The sequence below is a fragment of the Accipiter gentilis genome, chromosome 11 (genome assembly GCF_929443795.1).
Source record: "Accipiter gentilis chromosome 11, bAccGen1.1, whole genome shotgun sequence".
NCBI lineage: Eukaryota > Metazoa > Chordata > Aves > Accipitriformes > Accipitridae > Astur > Astur gentilis.
The window spans coordinates 1-24,299 of NC_064890.1; positions in this window are offsets into that span (position 1 = coordinate 1).

Genomic DNA, 24,299 nt, shown 5'->3' on the forward strand with positions numbered 1-24,299 from the left:
CCTCGGCATCTGAAAAAAATCCCATATTGAAAGAGTCACCTGGCTGCAGAGCAAGAGCTTCAGAATTCCAGAGGTCTTGATTCCATCTACGAAGACCATCTGGAGTGCAACTACAGCCTGCCCTGTGAGAAAAAAAAAAAAAAAGAAAAGGCCAAAACTTTAAGCCTTTCCCATGCAAGACCTAAGACCTCAGAGACTCAAATCTGCTTCATTAAACCTCAACAGCCCACACCACACAGCTCCAATCACCTCTGTAAAACACTGTCAATTTGGCCGTCCAAAAGGCCCACCGACAGCTACCCAATCTCAGATGACTTGACAACCCTTGCCTAAACAATCAAGGCAAATCAATGTTACACCCAGAGACTCCTACAGCTGTTGCACCTAGCCCTGACTCCAGGTCACCGGACAGAGGAGCTCCAAGCCAAACGCACCCACGCATACAACACAAAACGTAGCTACGAGGTGATTGAAAGAGAGAGAGAAAACTCTCGACAAGAAGAATGACTCCCAGACGGGAGCTGCCAGCCGGCAAGATGACCTATGGCGTCCAAGACCACGAAGCCGGGAGCCTCGAAAACGGCCCCAAAGAATAAAAGGCAAAAGGAACGGCCCGTTACACAACGGTACCGTCACGACCGAGATCATGGATGCACAAGCCGCCTGTCATTGAGACCTAGGAAGATCAAGGTGTGGGGAGGAACTCCCATTTCGAGACAACACACGGCTAGAGAGCAGAGCTGACAAAGCAGCCCACAAGAGCGCCGCAAAAGAGAACCGGCAGGAACGTTCCAATGCCGATCCACGCTTTAGACCTCCAAGAGCAAGAAAAGCGGCACCCAACTGGGACGGTGCCAATCAGGAAGGCCATTCGAAACCCTAGGGACTGCTCCCAAAGCACACGACACACTCCCCAAGCGCAAAGACCGACGACGGCGTCGAGACCCGAACAATATGGAAGGCACGGAAGACAGACTACGCAAACTACACACCACCACAGACACAGGCCGCAACTGCCCTGCGCGGCACGCGCTGGTCTTGGGCTGAAAAGCGACCCGCTCCCTTCCCCTGCCCACACAGGACGGCTCCTGCCCTCCTACTCTAACTTTGAAACCCCTCCTGGCACATTCCAGCTCTGTCCCTCCCAGCCGCTCCCCAGCCCGCGTCCCTCACCTGACCTTTCAGAGGGCCGAGGGTACGAATCCAGCCCCCGCACAAATCACATGGGCGAACTGGGACCATCCGGCAGTCGCCAGGTACCTCTTCATAGTCTCCAGTGAAGACAGTGAAAAAAACAACCACCACCAACACCAGCACAAGAGGCAGCAAGTAACCCATCAGCCAACACCAGCTACTTTCCCAACAGCCTTCTTCACCACACACACACCACAGTGAAAAAAACAACCACCACCAACACCAGCACAAGAGGCAGCAAGTAACCCATCAGCCAACACCAGCTACTTTGCCAAAAGCCCGCTTCATCAGGCCCACGGAAGTGTTACGCTTACCTGCTCTTTCCAGGGTCACACCCTGCAGCCATCTTCTCTCAGGGTACCTGACAAATGAAGATGCACAGAGTTAGCACAGCCCTCGTGAGAAGGCACCGGCCCCACGCTCCTCCGCCCTAAGGCGCAGGTCGCCTCAGACGCTCGTGCCATTCCAACGATGGCCCGTGCAGCGCCTGCAAAACAAAAGGGAAACGCTTAACTGAGCAACCACCCAATACCTCGATATTCAACACGGACCCAGCCCACACCCACCTCACCTCCTCAGACCGCACATCAGCCTGCGCCTCCACCCCAACCCTGACATAACTCCTTAACCCTAAACTCTAATCCTAAACTGACAACCTAATCCTAACCCCTTGACAGCTGACCTGTGACTGTTGACCCCTGACCTCCATGAAGTCTGGCCCTACGCAGGCACTGTGAGCTTTGACCACTGACCATGCTGACCTTAGACCTTGACCCCATGACATTTGGCCACCTCCCCCACACGCTCCTATTGCTGTTCCACCTACCCCTCTACTCTAGATCCCCGGGCAGAGCAGCTCCAAGCCAAACACGCTCATGCACGCAACACACACAACGCAACAAGTACCAACGAGGTGATCCAAAGAGAGAGAGAAAACTCTCGGCAAGAATAATGACTCCCGGACGGGAGTTGCCAGCCGGCAATACGACCTACGGCGGCCAAGACCACGAAGCCGAGAGCCTCTAAGACGGCCCCAAAGAAGAGACAAAAAGAAAGGCCCGTTACAAGATGGTACCGTCACAACCGAGATCGTGGACGCATAAGAAGCCAGTCATCATGACCTAGGAACGTCAAGGGGCTGGGAAGACCTCCCCTTCTGAGACAACGCACAGCTAGAGAGCAGAGCTGCCAAAGCAGCCCAGAAGAGCACCACCAAAGAGAACCGGCAGGCACCTTCCAACGCCGATCCACGCTTCTGACCTCCGAGCGTAAGAAAAGCAGCACCCGACTGGCACAGTGCTGATGATTAAGGCCATTCGAAACCCTAGGGACTGCTGCCAAAGCGCACGCCACGCTCCCCGAGGGCAAAGACTGACGAGGGCGTCAAGACCCGAACAAGGTCAAGGCACACGACTACGCAAACTACGAACCGCCACAGACACAGGCCGGAACTGCCCTGCCCGGCACACGCTGGTCTCGGGCTGAAAAGCAACCCGCTCCCTTCCCCTGCCCACACAGGACTGCTCCTGCACTCCTACTCTAACTTCTATAAACCCCTCCCGGACGCTCCCCGGCCCGCGTCCCTCACCTTACCTTTCAGAGGGCCGAGGGTACTAATCCAGCCTCCGCACAAATCACATGGGCAAACTGCGAACGTCCGGCAGTCGCCAGGTTCCTCTTCATCATTTGCAGTGAAGACGGTGAAAAAAACAACCGCCACCAACACCAGCAGAAGAGGCAGCAATTAACCCATCAGCCAACACCAGCTACTTTGCCAAAAGCCCACTTCATCACACACACACCACAGTGTTATGCTTACCTGCTCTTTCCAGGGTCACACCCTGCAGCCATCATCTCAGGGTACCTGACAAAGCAAGACTCATACAATTAGCACAGCACTGACGAGAAGGCACCGGCCCCACGCTCCTCCGCCCTAAGGCACAGCTCACCTCAGACACTCGTCCCGTTCCAACGATGGCCCGCGCAGCGCCTGCAAAACAAAAGGGAAACGCTTAACTGTGGAACCAGCTAATACCTCGATATTCAACACGGACCCAGCCCCCACCCACCTCACCTCCTCAGACCACACATCAGCCTGTGCCTCCACCCCAACCCTGACATAACTCCTTAAACCTAAGCTCTAATCCTAAACTGACAACCTAATCCTAACCCCTTGACAGCTGACCTGTGACTGTTGACCCCAGACCGCCACGAAGTCTGGCCCTAGGCAGGCACTGCTAGCTTTGACCACTGACCATGCTGACCTTAGACCTTGACCCCGTGACATTTGGCCACCTCCCCCACACGCTCCTATTGCTGTTCCACCTACCCCTCTACTCTAGATCCCCGGGCAGAGCAGCTCCAAGCCAAACACGCTCACGCACGCAACACACACAACGCAACAAGTACCAACGAGGTGATCCAAAGAGAGAGACAAAACACTCCACAAGAAGAATGACTCCCAGACGGGAGTTGCCAGCCGGCAAGACGACTTACGGCGGCCAAGACCACGTAGCCAGGAGGCTCGACGACGGCCCCGAAGAAGAAGAGGCAAAAGGAACAGCCCATTACAAGACGGTACCGTCAAAATCAAGATCGTGGACGCACAAGAAGCCGGTCATCAAGACCTAGGAACGTAAAGAGGCAGGGAAGAACGCCCGTTCCGAGACAACACGCGGCTACAGAGCAGAGCTGCCAAAGCAGCCCACAAGAGCGCCAAAGAGAACCGGCAGGCACCTTCCGACGCCAATCCACGCTTTAGACCTCCGAGCGCAAGAAAAGCGGCACCCGACTGGCACGGTGCCGATGATTAAGGCCGTTCGATACCCTAGGGACTGCTCCCAAAGGGCACGCCACGCTCCCCGAGGGCAAAGACCGACGACGGCATCGAGACCCAAACAAGGTCGAAGCACACAAGACAGACTACACAAACTATGCACCACCACAGACACAGGCCGGAACTGCCCTGCCCGGCACACGCTGGTCTCAGGCTGAAAAGCGTACCGCTCCTTTCACCTGCCCACAGAAGACGGCTCCTGCCCTCCTCCTCTAACATAAAAACCCCTCCCACCACTTCCCAGCTCTGTCCCTCCCTCCCTCCCTGCCGCTCGCCAGCCCGCGTCCCTCACCTTACCTTTCAGAGGGCCGAGGGTACGAATCCAGCCCCTGCACAAATCACATAGGCGAACTGGGACCATCCGGCAGTTGCCAGCTTCCTCTTCATCATCTGCAGTAAAGACAGTGAAAAAAACAACCACCACCAACACAAGCTGAAGAGGCAGCAAATAACCCATCAGCCAACACCAGCTACTTTCCCAACAGCCCACTTCATCACAGACTCACCACAGTGTTATGCTTACCTGCTCTTTCCAGGGTCACACCCTGCGGCCATCATCTCTCAGGGTACCTGACAAAGGAAGACGCACAGGATTAGCACAGCCCTCGCGAGAAGGCACCGGCCCCACGCTCCTCTGCCTTAAGGCGCAGCTCGCCTCAGACGCTCGTCCCGTTCCAACGATGGCCCGCGCAGCGCCTGCAAAACAAAAGGGAAACGCTTAACTGAGCAACCAGCTAATACCTCGATATTCAACACAGACCCAGCCCCCACCCACCTCACCTCCTCAGACCACACATCAGCCTGTGCCTCCACCCCAACCCTGACATAACTCCTTAAACCTAAGCTCTAATCCTAAACTGACAACCTAATCCTAACCCCTTGACAGCTGACCTGTGACTGTTGACCCCAGACCGCCACGAAGTCTGGCCCTAGGCAGGCACTGCTAGCTTTGACCACTGACCATGCTGACCTTAGACCTTGACCCCGTGACATTTGGCCACCTCCCCCACACGCTCCTATTGCTGTTCCACCTACCCCTCTACTCTAGATCCCCGGGCAGAGCAGCTCCAAGCCAAACACGCTCACGCACGCAACACACACAACGCAACAAGTACCAACGAGGTGATCCAAAGAGAGAGACAAAACACTCCACAAGAAGAATGACTCCCAGACGGGAGTTGCCAGCCGGCAAGACGACTTACGGCGGCCAAGACCACGTAGCCAGGAGCCTCTACGAAGGCCCCGAAGAAGAAGAGGCAAAAAGAAAGGCCCGTTACAAGAAGGTACCGTCAAAACCGAGATCTTGGACGCGTAAGAAGCCGGTCATCTTGACCTAGGAACGTCAAGGTGCGGGGAAGAACTCCCATTTCGAGACAACGCACGGCTAGAGAGCAGCGCTGCCAAAGCAGCCAACAAGAGCGCCGCAAAAGAGAACCGGCGGGAACCTTCCGACACCGATCCACGCTTTAGACCTCTGAGCGCAAGAAAAGCGGCACCCGACTGGGACGGTGCCGATGAGGAAGGCCGTTCGAAACCCTAGGGACTGCTTCCACAGAGCACGCCACGCTCCGCGAGGGCAAAGACCGATGACGGCGTCGAGACCCGAACAAGGTGGAAGGCACGCAAGACAGACTACGCAAACCACACACCGCCACAGACACAGGCCGCAACTGCCCTGCCCGGCACGCGCTGGTCTCGGGCTGAAAAGCGACCCGCTCCCTTCCCCTGCCCACACAGGACGGCTCCTGCCCTCCTACTCTAACTTTGAAACCCCTCCCGGCACTTACCAGCTCTGTCCCTCCCAGCCGCTCCCCAGCCCGCATCCCTCAACTTAACTTTCAGAGGGCCGAGGGTACGAATCCAGCCCCCGCACAAATCACATGGGCGAACTGGGACCATCCGGCAGTCGCCAGGTTCCTCTTCATCGTCTCCAGTGAAGACAAGGAAAAAACAACCACCACCACCACCAGCAGAAGAGGCACCAAGTAACCCATCAGCCAACACCAGCTACTTTGCCAAAAGCCCGCTTCATCAGGCCCACCACAGTGTTACGCTTACCTGCTCTTTCCAGGGTCACACCCTGCGGCCATCATCTCTCAGGGTACCTGACAAAGGAAGACGCACAGAATTAGCACAGCCCTCGCGAGAAGGCACCGGCCCCACGCTCCTCCGCCCTATGGCGCAGCTCGCCTCAAACGCTCGTCCCTTTCCTACAGTGGCCCGCGCAGCACCTGCAAAACAAAAGGGAAACGCCTAACTGAGAAACCACCTAATACCTCGATATTCAACGTGGACCCAGCCCACACCCACCTCACCTCCTCAGAACGCACATCGGCCTGCGGCTCCACCCCAACCCTGACATGACACCCTAACCCTAAGTTCTAATCCTAAACTGACAACCTAATCCTAACCCTTTGACAGCTGGCCCGTACTGTTGACCCCTGACCCCCATGAAGTCTGGCCCTAGGCAGGCACTGTGAGCTTTGACCACTGACCATGCTGACCTTAGACCTTGACCCCATGACATTTGGCCAACTCCCCCGTACGCTCCTATTGCTGTTGCACCTACCCCTCTACTCTAGATCCCCGGGCAGAGCAGCTCCAAGCCAAACGCGCTCAGGCACGCAACACACACAACGCAAAACGTACCAACGAGGTGATCCAAAGAAAGAGAGAAAACTCTCGGCAAGAAGAATGAATCCCAGACGGGAGTTGCCAGCCGGCAAGAGGACCTACGGTGGCCAAGACCACGAAGCCAGGAGCCTCGACGACGGTCCCGAAGAATAAAAGGCAAAATGAAGGGCCCGTTACAAGATGGTACCGTCAAAACCGAGATCGTGGACGCGCAAGAAGCCTGCCATCGAGACCTAGGCACGGCAAGGGGCGGGGAAGAACTCCCGTTTCGAGACAACGCACAGCTAGAGAGCGGAGCTGACAAAGCAGCCCACAAGAGCGCCGCCAAAGAGAACCGGCGGGAACCTTCCGACGCCGATCCACGCTTTAGACCTCCGAGCGCAAGAAAAGCGGCACCCGACTGGCACGGTGCCGATGAGTAAGGCCGTTCGAGACCCTAGGGACTGCTGCCAAAGCGCACGCCACGCTCCCCGAGCGCAAAGACCGACGACGGCGTCGAGACCCGAACAAGGTCGAAGGCATGCAAGACAGACTACACAAACTACACACTACCACAGACACAGACCGGAACTGCCCTGCCCGGCACGCGCTGGTCTCGGGCGGAAAAGCGACACGCTCCATTAAGCCTTACCGAACAGGACAGTTCCTGCCCTCCTACTCTAACTTTGAAACCCCTCCCAGCACTTCCCAGCTCTGTCCCTCCCTCCCGGCTGCTCCCCAGCCCGCGTCCCTCACCTTACCTTTCAGAGGGCCGAGGGTACGAATCCAGGCCCCGCACAAATCACATGGGCGAACTGGGACCGTCCGGCAGTCGCCAGGTTCCTCTTCGTCATCTGCAGTGCAGACGGTGAAAAAAACAACCACCACCAACACCAGCAGAAGAGGCACCAAGTAACCCATCAGCCAACACCAGCTACTTTGCCAAAAGCCCGCTTCATCAGGCCCACCACAGTGTTACACTTACCTGCTCTTTCCAGGGTCACATCCTGCGGCCATCTTCTCTCAGGATACCTGAGAAAGCAAGACGCACAGAATTAGCACAGGCCTTGCGAGAAGGCACCAGCCCAACGCTCCTCCGCCCTAAGGCGCAGCTCGCCTCAAACGCTCGTCCCGTTCCAATGATCGCCCGCGCAGCGCCTGCAAAACAAAAGGGAAACGCTTAACTGAGCAACCACCCAATACCACGATATTCAACACGGACCCAGCCCCCACCCACCTCACCTCCTCAGACGGCACATCGCTCTGCGACTCCACCCCAACCCTGACATGACACCCTAACCCTAAGCTCTAAACCTAAACTGACAACCTAATCCTAACCCTTTGACAGCTGACCCATGACTGTTGACCCCCATGAAGTTTGGCCCTAGGCACTGTGAGCTTTGACCACTGACCATGCTGACCTTAGACCTTGACCCCATGACATTTGGCCACCTCCCCCATAAGCTCCTATTGCTGTTGCACCTACCCCTGACTCCAGATCCCCGGGCAGAGCAGCTCCAAGCCAAACGCACGCAACACACACAACGCAAAACGTACCAACGAGGTGATCCAAAGAGAGACAGAAAACTCTCAGCAAGAAGAATGACTCCCGGATAGGGGTTGGCAGCCAGCAAGATCACCTACGGCAGCCAAGACCACGAAGCCAGGAGCCTCTACGACGGCCCCGAAGAAGAGGAGGCAAAAAGAAAGGCCCGTTACAAGAAGGTACCATCAAAACCGAGATCTTGGACGCGTAAGAAGCCGGTCATCTTGACCTAGGAACGTCAAGGTGCGGGGAAGAACTCCCATTTCGAGACAACGCACGGCTAGAGAGCAGCGCTGCCAAAGCAGCCAACAAGAGGGCCGCAAAAGAGAACCGGCTGGCACCTTCCGACACCGATCCACGCTTCTGACCTCCGAGCGCAAGAAAAGCGGCACCCGACTGGGACGGTGCCGATGAGTAAGGCCGTTCGAGACCCTAGCGACTGCTCCCAAATCGCACGCCATGCTCCCCGAGGGCAAAGACCGACAACAGCGTCGAGACCCAAACAAGGTCGAAGGCATGCAACACAGACTACACAAACTACACGCCACCACAGACACAGGCCGGGACTGCCCTGCGCGGCACGCACTGGTCTCGGGCTGAAAAGCGACCCGCTCCATTAAACCTTACCAAACAGGACAGTTCCTGCCCTCCTACTCTAACTTTGAAACCCCTCCCAGCACTTCCCAGCTCTGTCCCTCCCTCCCGGCCGCTCGCCAGCCCGCGTCCCTCACCTTAACTTTCAGAGGGCCGAGGGTACAAATCCAGCCCCCGCACAAATCACATGGGCGAACTGGGACCGTCCGGCAGTCGCCAGGTTCCTCTTCGTCATCTGCAGTGAAGACAGTGAAAAAAACAACCACCACCAACACAAGCTGAAGAGGCAGCAAATAACCCATCAGCCAAAACCAGCTACTTTCCCAACAGCCCACATCATCACACACACACCACAGTAAAAAAAACAACTACCACCAACACAAGCAGAAGAGGCAGCAAGTAACCCGTCAGCCAACACCAGCTACTTTGCCAAAAGCCCACTTCATCACACACACACACCACAGTGTTATGCTTACCTGCTCTTTCCACGGTCACCCCCTGCGGCCATCTTCTCTCAGGGTACCTGAGAAAGCAAGACGCACAGAATTAGCACAGCCCTCGTGAGAAGGCACCGGCCCCACGCTCCTCCGCCCTAAGCCGCAGGTCGCCTCAGACGCTCGTCCCGTTCCAACGATGGCCCGCGCAGCGCCTGCAAGACAAAAGGGAAACGCTTAACTGAGCAACCACCCAATACCTCGATGTTCAACACGGACCCAGCCCACACCCACCTCACCTCCTCAGACCGCACATGGGCCTGCGGCTCCACCCCAACCCTGATGTGACACCCTAACCCTAAGCTCTAATCCTAAACTGACAACCTAATCCTAACCCCTTGACAGCTGACCTGTGACTGTTGACCCCAGATCCCCATGAAGTCTGGCCCTAGGCAGGCACTGTGAGCTTTGACCACTGACCATGCTGACCTTAGACCTTGACCCCGTGACATTTGACCACCTCTCCCATACGCTCCTATTGCTGTTGCACCTACCCCTGACTCCAGATCCCCAGGCAGAGCAGCTCCAAGCCAAACACGCCCACGCACACCACGCAAAACATAGCAACGAGGCGATTCAAAGAGAGAGAGAAAACTCTCCGCCAGAAGAATGACTCCCGGACAGGACCTGCCAGCCGGCAAGATGACCTACGGCGGCGAAGACCACGAAGCCAGGAGCCTCGACTACGGCCCCGAAGAAGAAGAGGCAAAAGGAACGGCCCGTTACAAGATGGTACCGTCAAAACCGAGATCGTGGACGCGCAAGAAGCCTGTCATCAAGACCTAGGAACATCAAGGTGCGGGGAAGAACTCCCGTTCCGAGACAACGCACGGCTAGAGAGCAGAGCTGCCAAAGCAGCCCACAAGAGCGCCGCAAAAGAGAACCGACGGGAACCTTCCGACGCCGATCCACGCTTTAGACCTCCGAGCGCAAGAAAAGCGGCACCCGACTAGGACGATGCCGATGAGTAAGGCCGTTCGAAACCCTAGGGACTGCTGCCAAAGCGCACGCCACGCTCCCCGAGGGCAAAGACCGACGACGGCGTCAAGACCCGAACAAGGTCGAAGGCACACAAGACAGACTACACAAACTACACACCACCACAGACACAGGCCGGAACTGCCCTGCCCGGCACGCGCTGGTCTCGGGCTGAAAAGCGACCCGCTCCCTTCACCTGCCCACAGAGGACGGCTCCTGCCCTCCTACTCTAACGTTAAAACCCCTCCCGGCACTTCCCAGCTCTGTCCCTCCCTCCCTCCCGGCCGCACCCCAGCCCGAGTCCCTCAACTTGCCTTTCTGAGGGCCGAGGGTACGAATCCAGCCTCTGCACAAATCACATGGGCGAACTGGGACCGTCCGGCAGTCGCCAGGTTCCTCTTCAGCACCTGCAGTGAAGACAGTGAAAAAAACAACCACCACCAACACAAGCCGAAGAGGCAGCAAATAACCCATCAGCCAACACCAGCTACTTTCCCAACAGCCCACTTCATCACACACACACCATAGTGAAAAAAACAACTACCACCAAAACAACCAGAAGAGGCAGCAAGTAACCCATCAGCCAACACCAGATACTTTGCCAAAAGCCCACTTCATCACACACACACACCACAGTGTTATGCTTACCTGCTCTTTCCACGGTCACCCCCTGCAGCCATCTTCTCTCAGGATACCTGAGAAAGCAAGACGCACAGAATTAGCACAGCCCTCGTGAGAAGGCACCGGCCCCACGCTCCTCCGCCCTAAGGCGCAGCTCGCCTCAAACGTTCGTCCCTTTCCAACGATGGCCCGCGCAGCGCCTGCAAAACAAAAGGGAAACGCTTAACTGAGCAACCAGCTAATACCTCGATATTTAACATGGACCCAGCCCACACCCACCTCACCTCCTCAGACCACACATGGGCCTGCAGCTCCACCCCAACCCTGACGTGACACCCTAACCCTAAACTCTAATCCTAAACTGACAACCTAATCCTAACCCCTTGACAGCTGACCTGTGACCGTTGACCCCAGACCCCCATGAAGTCTGGCCCTAGGCAGGCACTGTGAGCTGTGACCACTGACCATGCTGACCTTTGACCCTGACCCCGTGACATTTGACCACCTCTCCCATACGCTCCTATTGCTGTTGCACCTACCCCTGACTCCAGATCCCCGGGCAGAGCAGCTCCAAGCCAAACGCGCCCACGCACACCACGCAAAACATAGCAACGAGGCGATTCAAAGAGAGAGAAAACTCTCCGCAAGAAGAACGACTCCCAGACAGGACCTGCCAGCCGGCAAGATGACCTACAGCGGCGAAGACCACGAAGCCAGGAGCCTCGACGACGGCCCCGAAGAAGAAGAGGCAAAAGGAACTGCCCGTTACAAGATGGTACCGTCAAAACCGAGATCGTGGACGCGCAAGAAGCCTGTCATCAAGACCTAGGAACATCAAGGTGCGGGGAAGAAGTCGTGTTCCGAGACAACACACGGCTAGAGAGCAGAGCTGACAAAGCAGCCCACAAGAGCGCCGCCAAAGAGAACCGGCTGGCACCTTCCGACGCCGATCCACGCTTTAGACCTCCGAGCGCAAGAAAAGCGGCACCCGTCTGGGACGATGCCGATGAGTAAGGCCGTTCGAAACCCTAGGGACTGCTGCCAAAGCGCACGCCACGCTCCCCGAGGGCAAAGACCGACGACGGCGTCGAGACCCGAACAAGGTCGAAGGCACACAAGACAGACTACACAAACTATGCACCACCACAGACACAGGCCGGAACTGCCCTGCCCGGCACACGCTGGTCTCAGGCTGAAAAGCGTACCGCTCCTTTCACCTGCCCACGGAAGACAGCTACTGCCCTCCTCCTCTAACATTAAAACCCCTCCCGCCACTTCCCAGCTCTGTCCCTCCCTCCCTCCCTCCCGCTCGCCAGCCCGCGTCCCTCACCTTACCTTTCAGAGGGCCAAGGGTACGAATCAAGCCTCCGCACAAATCACATGGGCGAACTGGGACCGTCCGGCAGTCGCCAGGTTCCTCTTCATCATCTGCAGTGAAGACGGTGAAAAAAACAACCGCCACCTACACCAGCAGAAGAGGCAGCAAGTAACCCGTCAGCCAACACCAGCTACTTTACCAAAAGCCCACTTCATCACACACACACACCACAGTGTTATGCTTACCTGCTCTTCCAGGGTCACACCCTGCGGCCATCTTCTCTCAGGGTACCTGAGAAAGCAAGACGCACAGAATTAGCACAACCCTCGCGAGAAGGCACCGGCCCCACGCTCCTCCGCCCTAAGCCGCAGGTCGCCTCAGACGCTCGTCCCGTTCCAACGATGGCCCGCGCAGCGCCTGCAAGACAAAAGGGAAACGCTTAACTGAGCAACCACCCAATACCTCGATGTTCAACACGGACCCAGCCCACACCCACCTCACCTCCTCAGACCGCACATGGGCCTGCGGCTCCACCCCAACCCTGATGTGACACCCTAACCCTAAGCTCTAATCCTAAACTGACAACCTAATCCTAACCCCTTGACAGCTGACCTGTGACTGTTGACCCCAGACCCCCATGAAGTCTGGCCCTAGGCAGGCACTGTGAGCTTTGACCACTGACCACGCTGACCTTAGACCTTGACCCCGTGACATTTGACCACCTCCCCCATACGCTCCTATTGCTGTTGCACCTACCCCTGACTCCAGATCCCCGGGCAGAGCAGCTCCAAGCCAAACGCGCCCACGCACACCACGCAAAACATAGCAACGAGGCGATTCAAAGAGAGAGAAAACTCTCCGCCAGAAAAATGACTCCCAGACAGGACCTGCCAGCCGGCAAGATGACCTACGGCGGCCAAGACCACGAAGCCAGGAGCCTCGACGACGGCCCCAAAGAAGAAGAGGCAAAAGGAACTGCCCGTTACAAGATGGTACCGTCAAAACCGAGATCGTGGACACGCAAGAAGCCTGTCATCATGACCTAGGAACGTCAAGGGGCGGGGAAGACCTCCCCTTCCGAGACAACGCACGGCTAGAGAGCAGAGCTGACAAAGCAGCCCACAAGAGCGCCGCCAAAGAGAACCGGCAGGCACCTTCCGACGCCGATCCACGCTTTAGACCTCCAAGCGCAAGAAAAGCGGCACCCGACTGGCACGGTGCCGATGAGTAAGGCCGTTCGAAACCCTAGGGACTGCTGCCAAAGCGCACGCCACGCTCCCCGAGGGCAAAGACCGACGACGGCGTCGAGACCCGAACAAGGTCGAAGGCACACAAGACAGACTACACAAACTACACACCACCACAGACACAAGCCGGAAAATGCCCTGCCCGGCACGCGCTGGTTTCGGGCTGAAAAGCGACCCGCTCCCTTCACCTGCCCACAGAGGACGGCTCCTGCCCTCCTACTCTAACGTTAAAACCCCTCCCGGCACTTCCCAGCTCTGTCCCTCCCTCCCTCCCGGCCGCACCCCAGCCCGAGTCCCTCAACTTGCCTTTCTGAGGGCCGAGGGTACGAATCCAGCCTCTGCACAAATCACATGGGCGAACTGGGACCGTCCGGCAGTCGCCAGGTTCCTCTTCAGCACCTGCAGTGAAGACAGTGAAAAAAACAACCACCACCAACACAAGCCGAAGAGGCAGCAAATAACCCATCAGCCAACACCAGCTACTTTCCCAACAGCCCACTTCATCACACACACACCATAGTGAAAAAAACAACTACCACCAAAACAACCAGAAGAGGCAGCAAGTAACCCATCAGCCAACACCAGATACTTTGCCAAAAGCCCACTTCATCACACACACACACCACAGTGTTATGCTTACCTGCTCTTTCCACGGTCACCCCCTGCAGCCATCTTCTCTCAGGATACCTGAGAAAGCAAGACGCACAGAATTAGCACAGCCCTCGTGAGAAGGCACCGGCCCCACGCTCCTCCGCCCTAAGGCGCAGCTCGCCTCAAACGTTCGTCCCTTTCCAACGATGGCCCGCGCAGCGCCTGCAAAACAAAAGGGAAACGCTTAACTGAGCAACCAGCTAATACCTCGATATTTAACATGGACCCAGCCCACACCCACCTCACCTCCTCAGACCACACATGGGCCTGCAGCTCCACCCCAACCCTGACATGACACCCTAACCCTAAACTCTAATCCTAAACTGACAACCTAATCCTAACCCCTTGACAGCTGACCTGTGACCGTTGACCCCAGACCCCCATGAAGTCTGGCCCTAGGCAGGCACTGTGAGCTGTGACCACTGACCATGCTGACCTTTGACCCTGACCCCGTGACATTTGACCACCTCTCCCATACGCTCCTATTGCTGTTGCACCTACCCCTGACTCCAGATCCCCGGGCAGAGCAGCTCCAAGCCAAACGCGCCCACGCACACCACGCAAAACATAGCAACGAGGCGATTCAAAGAGAGAGAAAACTCTCCGCAAGAAGAACGACTCCCAGACAGGACCTGCCAGCCGGCAAGATGACCTACAGCGGCGAAGACCACGAAGCCAGGAGCCTCGACGACGGCCCCGAAGAAGAAGAGGCAAAAGGAACTGCCCGTTACAAGATGGTACCGTCAAAACCGAGATCGTGGACGCGCAAGAAGCCTGTCATCAAGACCTAGGAACATCAAGGTGCGGGGAAGAAGTCGTGTTCCGAGACAACACACGGCTAGAGAGCAGAGCTGACAAAGCAGCCCACAAGAGCGCCGCAAAAGAGAACCGGCTGGCACCTTCCGACGCCGATCCACGCTTTAGACCTCCGAGCGCAAGAAAAGCGGCACCCGTCTGGGACGATGCCGATGAGTAAGGCCGTTCGAAACCCTAGGGACTGCTGCCAAAGCGCACGCCACGCTCCCCGAGGGCAAAGACCGACGACGGCGTCGAGACCCGAACAAGGTCGAAGGCACACAAGACAGACTACACAAACTATGCACCACCACAGACACAGGCCGGAACTGCCCTGCCCGGCACACGCTGGTCTCAGGCTGAAAAGCGTACCGCTCCTTTCACCTGCCCACGGAAGACAGCTACTGCCCTCCTCCTCTAACATTAAAACCCCTCCCGCCACTTCCCAGCTCTGTCCCTCCCTCCCTCCCTCCCGCTCGCCAGCCCGCGTCCCTCACCTTACCTTTCAGAGGGCCAAGGGTACGAATCAAGCCTCCGCACAAATCACATGGGCGAACTGGGACCGTCCGGCAGTCGCCAGGTTCCTCTTCATCATCTGCAGTGAAGACGGTGAAAAAAACAACCGCCACCTACACCAGCAGAAGAGGCAGCAAGTAACCCGTCAGCCAACACCAGCTACTTTACCAAAAGCCCACTTCATCACACACACACACCACAGTGTTATGCTTACCTGCTCTTCCAGGGTCACACCCTGCGGCCATCTTCTCTCAGGGTACCTGAGAAAGCAAGACGCACAGAATTAGCACAACCCTCGCGAGAAGGCACCGGCCCCACGCTCCTCCGCCCTAAGCCGCAGGTCGCCTCAGACGCTCGTCCCGTTCCAACGATGGCCCGCGCAGCGCCTGCAAGACAAAAGGGAAACGCTTAACTGAGCAACCACCCAATACCTCGATGTTCAACACGGACCCAGCCCACACCCACCTCACCTCCTCAGACCGCACATGGGCCTGCGGCTCCACCCCAACCCTGATGTGACACCCTAACCCTAAGCTCTAATCCTAAACTGACAACCTAATCCTAACCCCTTGACAGCTGACCTGTGACTGTTGACCCCAGACCCCCATGAAGTCTGGCCCTAGGCAGGCACTGTGAGCTTTGACCACTGACCATGCTGACCTTAGACCTTGACCCCGTGACATTTGACCACCTCCCCCATACGCTCCTATTGCTGTTGCACCTACCCCTGACTCCAGATCCCCGGGCAGAGCAGCTCCAAGCCAAACGCGCCCACGCACACCACGCAAAACATAGCAACGAGGCGATTCAAAGAGAGAGAAAACTCTCCGCCAGAAGAATGACTCCCAGACAGGACCTGCCAGCCGGCAAGATGACCTACGGCGGCCAAGACCACGAAGCCAGGAGCCTCGACGACGGCCCCGAAGAAGAAGAGGCAAAAGGAACTGCCCGTTACAAGATGGTACCGTCAAAACCGAGATCGTGGACACGCAAGAAGCCTGTCATCATGACCTAGGAACGTCAAGGGGCGGGGAAGACCTCCCCTTCCGAGACAACGCACGGCTAGAGAGCAGAGCTGACAAAGCAGCCCACAAGAGCGCCGCCAAAGAGAACCGGCAGGCACCTTCCGACGCCGATCCACGCTTTAGACCTCCAAGCGCAAGAAAAGCGGCACCCGACTGGCACGGTGCCGATGAGTAAGGCCGTTCGAAACCCTAGGGACTGCTGCCAAAGCGCACGCCACGCTCCCCGAGGGCAAAGACCGACGACGGCGTCGAGACCCGAACAAGGTCGAAGGCACACAAGACAGACTACACAAACTACACACCACCACAGACACAAGCCGGAAAATGCCCTGCCCGGCACGCGCTGGTTTCGGGCTGAAAAGCGACCCGCTCCCTTCACCTGCCCACAGAGGACGGCTCCTGCCCTCCTACTCTAACGTTAAAACCCCTCCCGGCACTTCCCAGCTCTGTCCCTCCCTCCCTCCCGGCCGCACCCCAGCCCGAGTCCCTCAACTTGCCTTTCTGAGGGCCGAGGGTACGAATCCAGCCTCTGCACAAATCACATGGGCGAACTGGGACCGTCCGGCAGTCGCCAGGTTCCTCTTCAGCACCTGCAGTGAAGACAGTGAAAAAAACAACCACCACCAACACAAGCCGAAGAGGCAGCAAATAACCCATCAGCCAACACCAGCTACTTTCCCAACAGCCCACTTCATCACACACACACCATAGTGAAAAAAACAACTACCACCAAAACAACCAGAAGAGGCAGCAAGTAACCCATCAGCCAACACCAGATACTTTGCCAAAAGCCCACTTCATCACACACACACACCACAGTGTTATGCTTACCTGCTCTTTCCACGGTCACCCCCTGCAGCCATCTTCTCTCAGGATACCTGAGAAAGCAAGACGCACAGAATTAGCACAGCCCTCGTGAGAAGGCACCGGCCCCACGCTCCTCCGCCCTAAGGCGCAGCTCGCCTCAAACGTTCGTCCCTTTCCAACGATGGCCCGCGCAGCGCCTGCAAAACAAAAGGGAAACGCTTAACTGAGCAACCAGCTAATACCTCGATATTTAACATGGACCCAGCCCACACCCACCTCACCTCCTCAGACCACACATGGGCCTGCAGCTCCACCCCAACCCTGACGTGACACCCTAACCCTAAACTCTAATCCTAAACTGACAACCTAATCCTAACCCCTTGACAGCTGACCTGTGACCGTTGACCCCAGACCCCCATGAAGTCTGGCCCTAGGCAGGCACTGTGAGCTGTGACCACTGACCATGCTGACCTTTGACCCTGACCCCGTGACATTTGACCACCTCTCCCATACGCTCCTATTGCTGTTGCACCTACCCCTGACTCCAGATCCCCGGGCAGAGCAGCTCCAAGCCAAACGCGCCCACGCACACCACGCAAAACATAGCAACGAGGCGATTCAAAGAGAGAGAAAACTCTCCGCAAGAAGAACGACTCCCAGACAGGACCTGCCAGCCGGCAAGATGACCTACAGCGGCGAAGACCACGAAGCCAGGAGCCTCGACGACGGCCCCGAAGAAGAAGAGGCAAAAGGAACTGCCCGTTACAAGATGGTACCGTCAAAACCGAGATCGTGGACGCGCAAGAAGCCTGTCATCAAGACCTAGGAACATCAAGGTGCGGGGAAGAAGTCGTGTTCCGAGACAACACACGGCTAGAGAGCAGAGCTGACAAAGCAGCCCACAAGAGCGCCGCCAAAGAGAACCGGCTGGCACCTTCCGACGCCGATCCACGCTTTAGACCTCCGAGCGCAAGAAAAGCGGCACCCGTCTGGGACGATGCCGATGAGTAAGGCCGTTCGAAACCCTAGGGACTGCTGCCAAAGCGCACGCCACGCTCCCCGAGGGCAAAGACCGACGACGGCGTCGAGACCCGAACAAGGTCGAAGGCACACAAGACAGACTACACAAACTATGCACCACCACAGACACAGGCCGGAACTGCCCTGCCCGGCACACGCTGGTCTCAGGCTGAAAAGCGTACCGCTCCTTTCACCTGCCCACGGAAGACGGCTACTGCCCTCCTCCTCTAACATTAAAACCCCTCCCGCCACTTCCCAGCTCTGTCCCTCCCTCCCTCCCTCCCGCTCGCCAGCCCGCGTCCCTCACCTTACCTTTCAGAGGGCCAAGGGTACGAATCAAGCCTCCGCACAAATCACATGGGCGAACTGGGACCGTCCGGCAGTCGCCAGGTTCCTCTTCATCATCTGCAGTGAAGACGGTGAAAAAAACAACCGCCACCTACACCAGCAGAAGAGGCAGCAAGTAACCCGTCAGCCAACACCAGCTACTTTGCCAAAAGCCCACTTCATCACACACACACACACACCACAGTGTTATGCTTACCTGCTCTTCCAGGGTCACACCCTGCGGCCATCTTCTCTCAAGGTACCTGAGAAAGCAAGACGCACAGAATTAGCACAACCCTCGCGAGAAGGCACCGGCCCCACGCTCCTCCGCCCTAAGGCGCAGCTCGCCTCAGACGCTCGTCCCGTTCCAACGATGGCCCGCGCAGCGCCTGCAAGACAAAAGGGAAACGCTTAACTGAGCAACCACCCAATACCTCGATGTTCAACACGGACCCAGCCCACACCCACCTCACCTCCTCAGACCGCACATGGGCCTGCGGCTCCACCCCAACCCTGATGTGACACCCTAACCCTAAGCTCTAATCCTAAACTGACAACCTAATCCTAACCCCTTGACAGCTGACCTGTGACTGTTGACCCCAGACCCCCATGAAGTCTGGCCCTAGGCAGGCACTGTGAGCTTTGACCACTGACCATGCTGACCTTAGACCTTGACCCCGTGACATTTGACCACCTCTCCCATACGCTCCTATTGCTGTTGCACCTACCCCTGACTCCAGATCCCCGGGCAGAGCAGCTCCAAGCCAAACGCGCCCACGCACACCACGCAAAACATAGCAACGAGGCGATTCAAAGAGAGAGAAAACTCTCCGCCAGAAGAATGACTCCCAGACAGGACCTGCCAGCCGGCAAGATGACCTACGGCGGCCAAGACCACGAAGCCAGGAGCCTCGACGACGGCCCCGAAGAAGAAGAGGCAAAAGGAACTGCCCGTTACAAGATGGTACCGTCAAAACCGAGATCGTGGACGCGCAAGAAGCCTGTCATCATGACCTAGGAACGTCAAGGGGCGGGGAAGAAGTGGCGTTCCGAGACAACGCACGGCTAGAGAGCAGAGCTGACAAAGCAGCCCACAAGAGCGCCGCCAAAGAGAACCGGCGGGAACCTTCCGACGCCGATCCACTCTTTAGACCTCCGAGCGCAAGAAAAGCGGCACCCGACTGGCACGGTGCAGATGAGTAAGGCCATTCGAGAACCTAGGGACTGCTCCCAAAGCGCACGCCACGCTCCCCGAGCGCAAAGACCGACGACGGCGTCGAGACCCGAACAAGGTCAAAGGCACACCAGACACACTACACACCGCCACAGACACAGGCCGGAACTGCCCTGCCCGGCACGCGCTGGTCTCGGGCTGAAAAGCGACCCGCTCCATTAAACCTTACCAAACAGAACAGTTCCTGCCTTCCTCCTCGAACTTTGAAACCCCCCACGGCACTTCCCAGCTCTGTCCCTCCCTCCCGGCCGCTCGCCAGCCCGCGTCCCGCACGTGAACTTTCAGAGGGCCGAGGGCACGAATCCAGCCCCCGCACAAATCACATGGGCGAATTGGGACCGTCCGGCAGTCGCCAGGTTCCTCTTCAGCACCTGCAGTGAAGACAGTGAAAAAAACAACCACCACCAACACAAGCCGAAGAGGCAGCAAATAACCCATCAGCCAACACCAGCTACTTTCCCAACAGCCCACTTCATCACACACGGGCCACAGTGAAAAAAACAACTACCACCAAAACAACCAGAAGAGGCAGCAAGTAACCCATCAGCCAACACCAGATACTTTGCCAAAAGCCCACTTCATCACACACACACACCACAGTGTTATGCTTACCTGCTCTTTCCACGGTCACCCCCTGCAGCCATCTTCTCTCAGGGTACCTGAGAAAGCAAGACGCACAGAATTAGCACAGCCCTCGTGAGAAGGCACCGGCCCCACGCTCCTCCGCCCTAAGGCGCAGCTCGCCTCAAACGTTCGTCCCTTTCCAACGATGGCCCGCGCAGCGCCTGCAAGACAAAAGGGAAACGCTTAACTGAGCAACCAGCTAATACCTCGATATTTAACATGGACCCAGCCCACACCCACCTCACCTCCTCAGACCACACATGGGCCTGCAGCTCCACCCCAACCCTGACATGACACCCTAACCCTAAACTCTAATCCTAAACTGACAACCTAATCCTAACCCCTTGACAGCTGACCTGTGACCGTTGACCCCAGACCCCCATGAAGTCTGGCCCTAGGCAGGCACTGTGAGCTGTGACCACTGACCATGCTGACCTTTGACCCTGACCCCGTGACATTTGACCACCTCTCCCATACGCTCCTATTGCTGTTGCACCTACCCCTGACTCCAGATCCCCGGGCAGAGCAGCTCCAAGCCAAACGCGCCCACGCACACCACGCAAAACATAGCAACGAGGCGATTCAAAGAGAGAGAAAACTCTCCGCAAGAAGAACGACTCCCAGACAGGACCTGCCAGCCGGCAAGATGACCTACAGCGGCGAAGACCACGAAGCCAGGAGCCTCGACGACGGCCCCGAAGAAGAAGAGGCAAAAGGAACTGCCCGTTACAAGATGGTACCGTCAAAACCGAGATCGTGGACGCGCAAGAAGCCTGTCATCAAGACCTAGGAACATCAAGGTGCGGGGAAGAAGTCGTGTTCCGAGACAACACACGGCTAGAGAGCAGAGCTGACAAAGCAGCCCACAAGAGCGCCGCCAAAGAGAACCGGCTGGCACCTTCCGACGCCGATCCACGCTTTAGACCTCCGAGCGCAAGAAAAGCGGCACCCGTCTGGGACGATGCCGATGAGTAAGGCCGTTCGAAACCCTAGGGACTGCTGCCAAAGCGCACGCCACGCTCCCCGAGGGCAAAGACCGACGACGGCGTCGAGACCCGAACAAGGTCGAAGGCACACAAGACAGACTACACAAACTATGCACCACCACAGACACAGGCCGGAACTGCCCTGCCCGGCACACGCTGGTCTCAGGCTGAAAAGCGTACCGCTCCTTTCACCTGCCCACGGAAGACGGCTACTGCCCTCCTCCTCTAACATTAAAACCCCTCCCGCCACTTCCCAGCTCTGTCCCTCCCTCCCTCCCTCCCGCTCGCCAGCCCGCGTCCCTCACCTTACCTTTCAGAGGGCCAAGGGTACGAATCAAGCCTCCGCACAAATCACATGGGCGAACTGGGACCGTCCGGCAGTCGCCAGGTTCCTCTTCATCATCTGCAGTGAAGACGGTGAAAAAAACAACCGCCACCTACACCAGCAGAAGAGGCAGCAAGTAACCCGTCAGCCAACACCAGCTACTTTGCCAAAAGCCCACTTCATCACACACACACACACACCACAGTGTTATGCTTACCTGCTCTTCCAGGGTCACACCCTGCGGCCATCTTCTCTCAAGGTACCTGAGAAAGCAAGACGCACAGAATTAGCACAACCCTCGCGAGAAGGCACCGGCCCCACGCTCCTCCGCCCTAAGGCGCAGCTCGCCTCAGACGCTCGTCCCGTTCCAACGATGGCCCGCGCAGCGCCTGCAAGACAAAAGGGAAACGCTTAACTGAGCAACCACCCAATACCTCGATGTTCAACACGGACCCAGCCCACACCCACCTCACCTCCTCAGACCGCACATGGGCCTGCGGCTCCACCCCAACCCTGATGTGACACCCTAACCCTAAGCTCTAATCCTAAACTGACAACCTAATCCTAACCCCTTGACAGCTGACCTGTGACTGTTGACCCCAGACCCCCATGAAGTCTGGCCCTAGGCAGGCACTGTGAGCTTTGACCACTGACCATGCTGACCTTAGACCTTGACCCCGTGACATTTGACCACCTCTCCCATACGCTCCTATTGCTGTTGCACCTACCCCTGACTCCAGATCCCCGGGCAGAGCAGCTCCAAGCCAAACGCGCCCACGCACACCACGCAAAACATAGCAACGAGGCGATTCAAAGAGAGAGAAAACTCTCCGCCAGAAGAATGACTCCCAGACAGGACCTGCCAGCCGGCAAGATGACCTACGGCGGCCAAGACCACGAAGCCAGGAGCCTCGACGACGGCCCCGAAGAAGAAGAGGCAAAAGGAACTGCCCGTTACAAGATGGTACCGTCAAAACCGAGATCGTGGACGCGCAAGAAGCCTGTCATCATGACCTAGGAACGTCAAGGGGCGGGGAAGAAGTGGCGTTCCGAGACAACGCACGGCTAGAGAGCAGAGCTGACAAAGCAGCCCACAAGAGCGCCGCCAAAGAGAACCGGCGGGAACCTTCCGACGCCGATCCACTCTTTAGACCTCCGAGCGCAAGAAAAGCGGCACCCGACTGGCACGGTGCAGATGAGTAAGGCCATTCGAGAACCTAGGGACTGCTCCCAAAGCGCACGCCACGCTCCCCGAGCGCAAAGACCGACGACGGCGTCGAGACCCGAACAAGGTCAAAGGCACACCAGACACACTACACACCGCCACAGACACAGGCCGGAACTGCCCTGCCCGGCACGCGCTGGTCTCGGGCTGAAAAGCGACCCGCTCCATTAAACCTTACCAAACAGAACAGTTCCTGCCTTCCTCCTCGAACTTTGAAACCCCCCACGGCACTTCCCAGCTCTGTCCCTCCCTCCCGGCCGCTCGCCAGCCCGCGTCCCGCACGTGAACTTTCAGAGGGCCGAGGGCACGAATCCAGCCCCCGCACAAATCACATGGGCGAATTGGGACCGTCCGGCAGTCGCCAGGTTCCTCTTCAGCACCTGCAGTGAAGACAGTGAAAAAAACAACCACCACCAACACAAGCCGAAGAGGCAGCAAATAACCCATCAGCCAACACCAGCTACTTTCCCAACAGCCCACTTCATCACACACGGGCCACAGTGAAAAAAACAACTACCACCAAAACAACCAGAAGAGGCAGCAAGTAACCCATCAGCCAACACCAGATACTTTGCCAAAAGCCCACTTCATCACACACACACACCACAGTGTTATGCTTACCTGCTCTTTCCACGGTCACCCCCTGCAGCCATCTTCTCTCAGGGTACCTGAGAAAGCAAGACGCACAGAATTAGCACAGCCCTCGTGAGAAGGCACCGGCCCCACGCTCCTCCGCCCTAAGGCACAGCTCGCCTCAAACGTTCGTCCCTTTCCAACGATGGCCCGCGCAGCGCCTGCAAGACAAAAGGGAAACGCTTAACTGAGCAACCAGCTAATACCTCGATATTTAACATGGACCCAGCCCACACCCACCTCACCTCCTCAGACCACACATGGGCCTGCAGCTCCACCCCAACCCTGACATGACACCCTAACCCTAAACTCTAATCCTAAACTGACAACCTAATCCTAACCCCTTGACAGCTGACCTGTGACCGTTGACCCCAGACCCCCATGAAGTCTGGCCCTAGGCAGGCACTGTGAGCTGTGACCACTGACCATGCTGACCTTTGACCCTGACCCCGTGACATTTGACCACCTCTCCCATACGCTCCTATTGCTGTTGCACCTACCCCTGACTCCAGATCCCCGGGCCGAGCAGCTCCAAGCCAAACGCGCCCACGCACACCACGCAAAACATAGCAACGAGGCGATTCAAAGAGAGAGAAAACTCTCCGCAAGAAGAACGACTCCCAGACAGGACCTGCCAGCCGGCAAGATGACCTACAGCGGCGAAGACCACGAAGCCAGGAGCCTCGACGA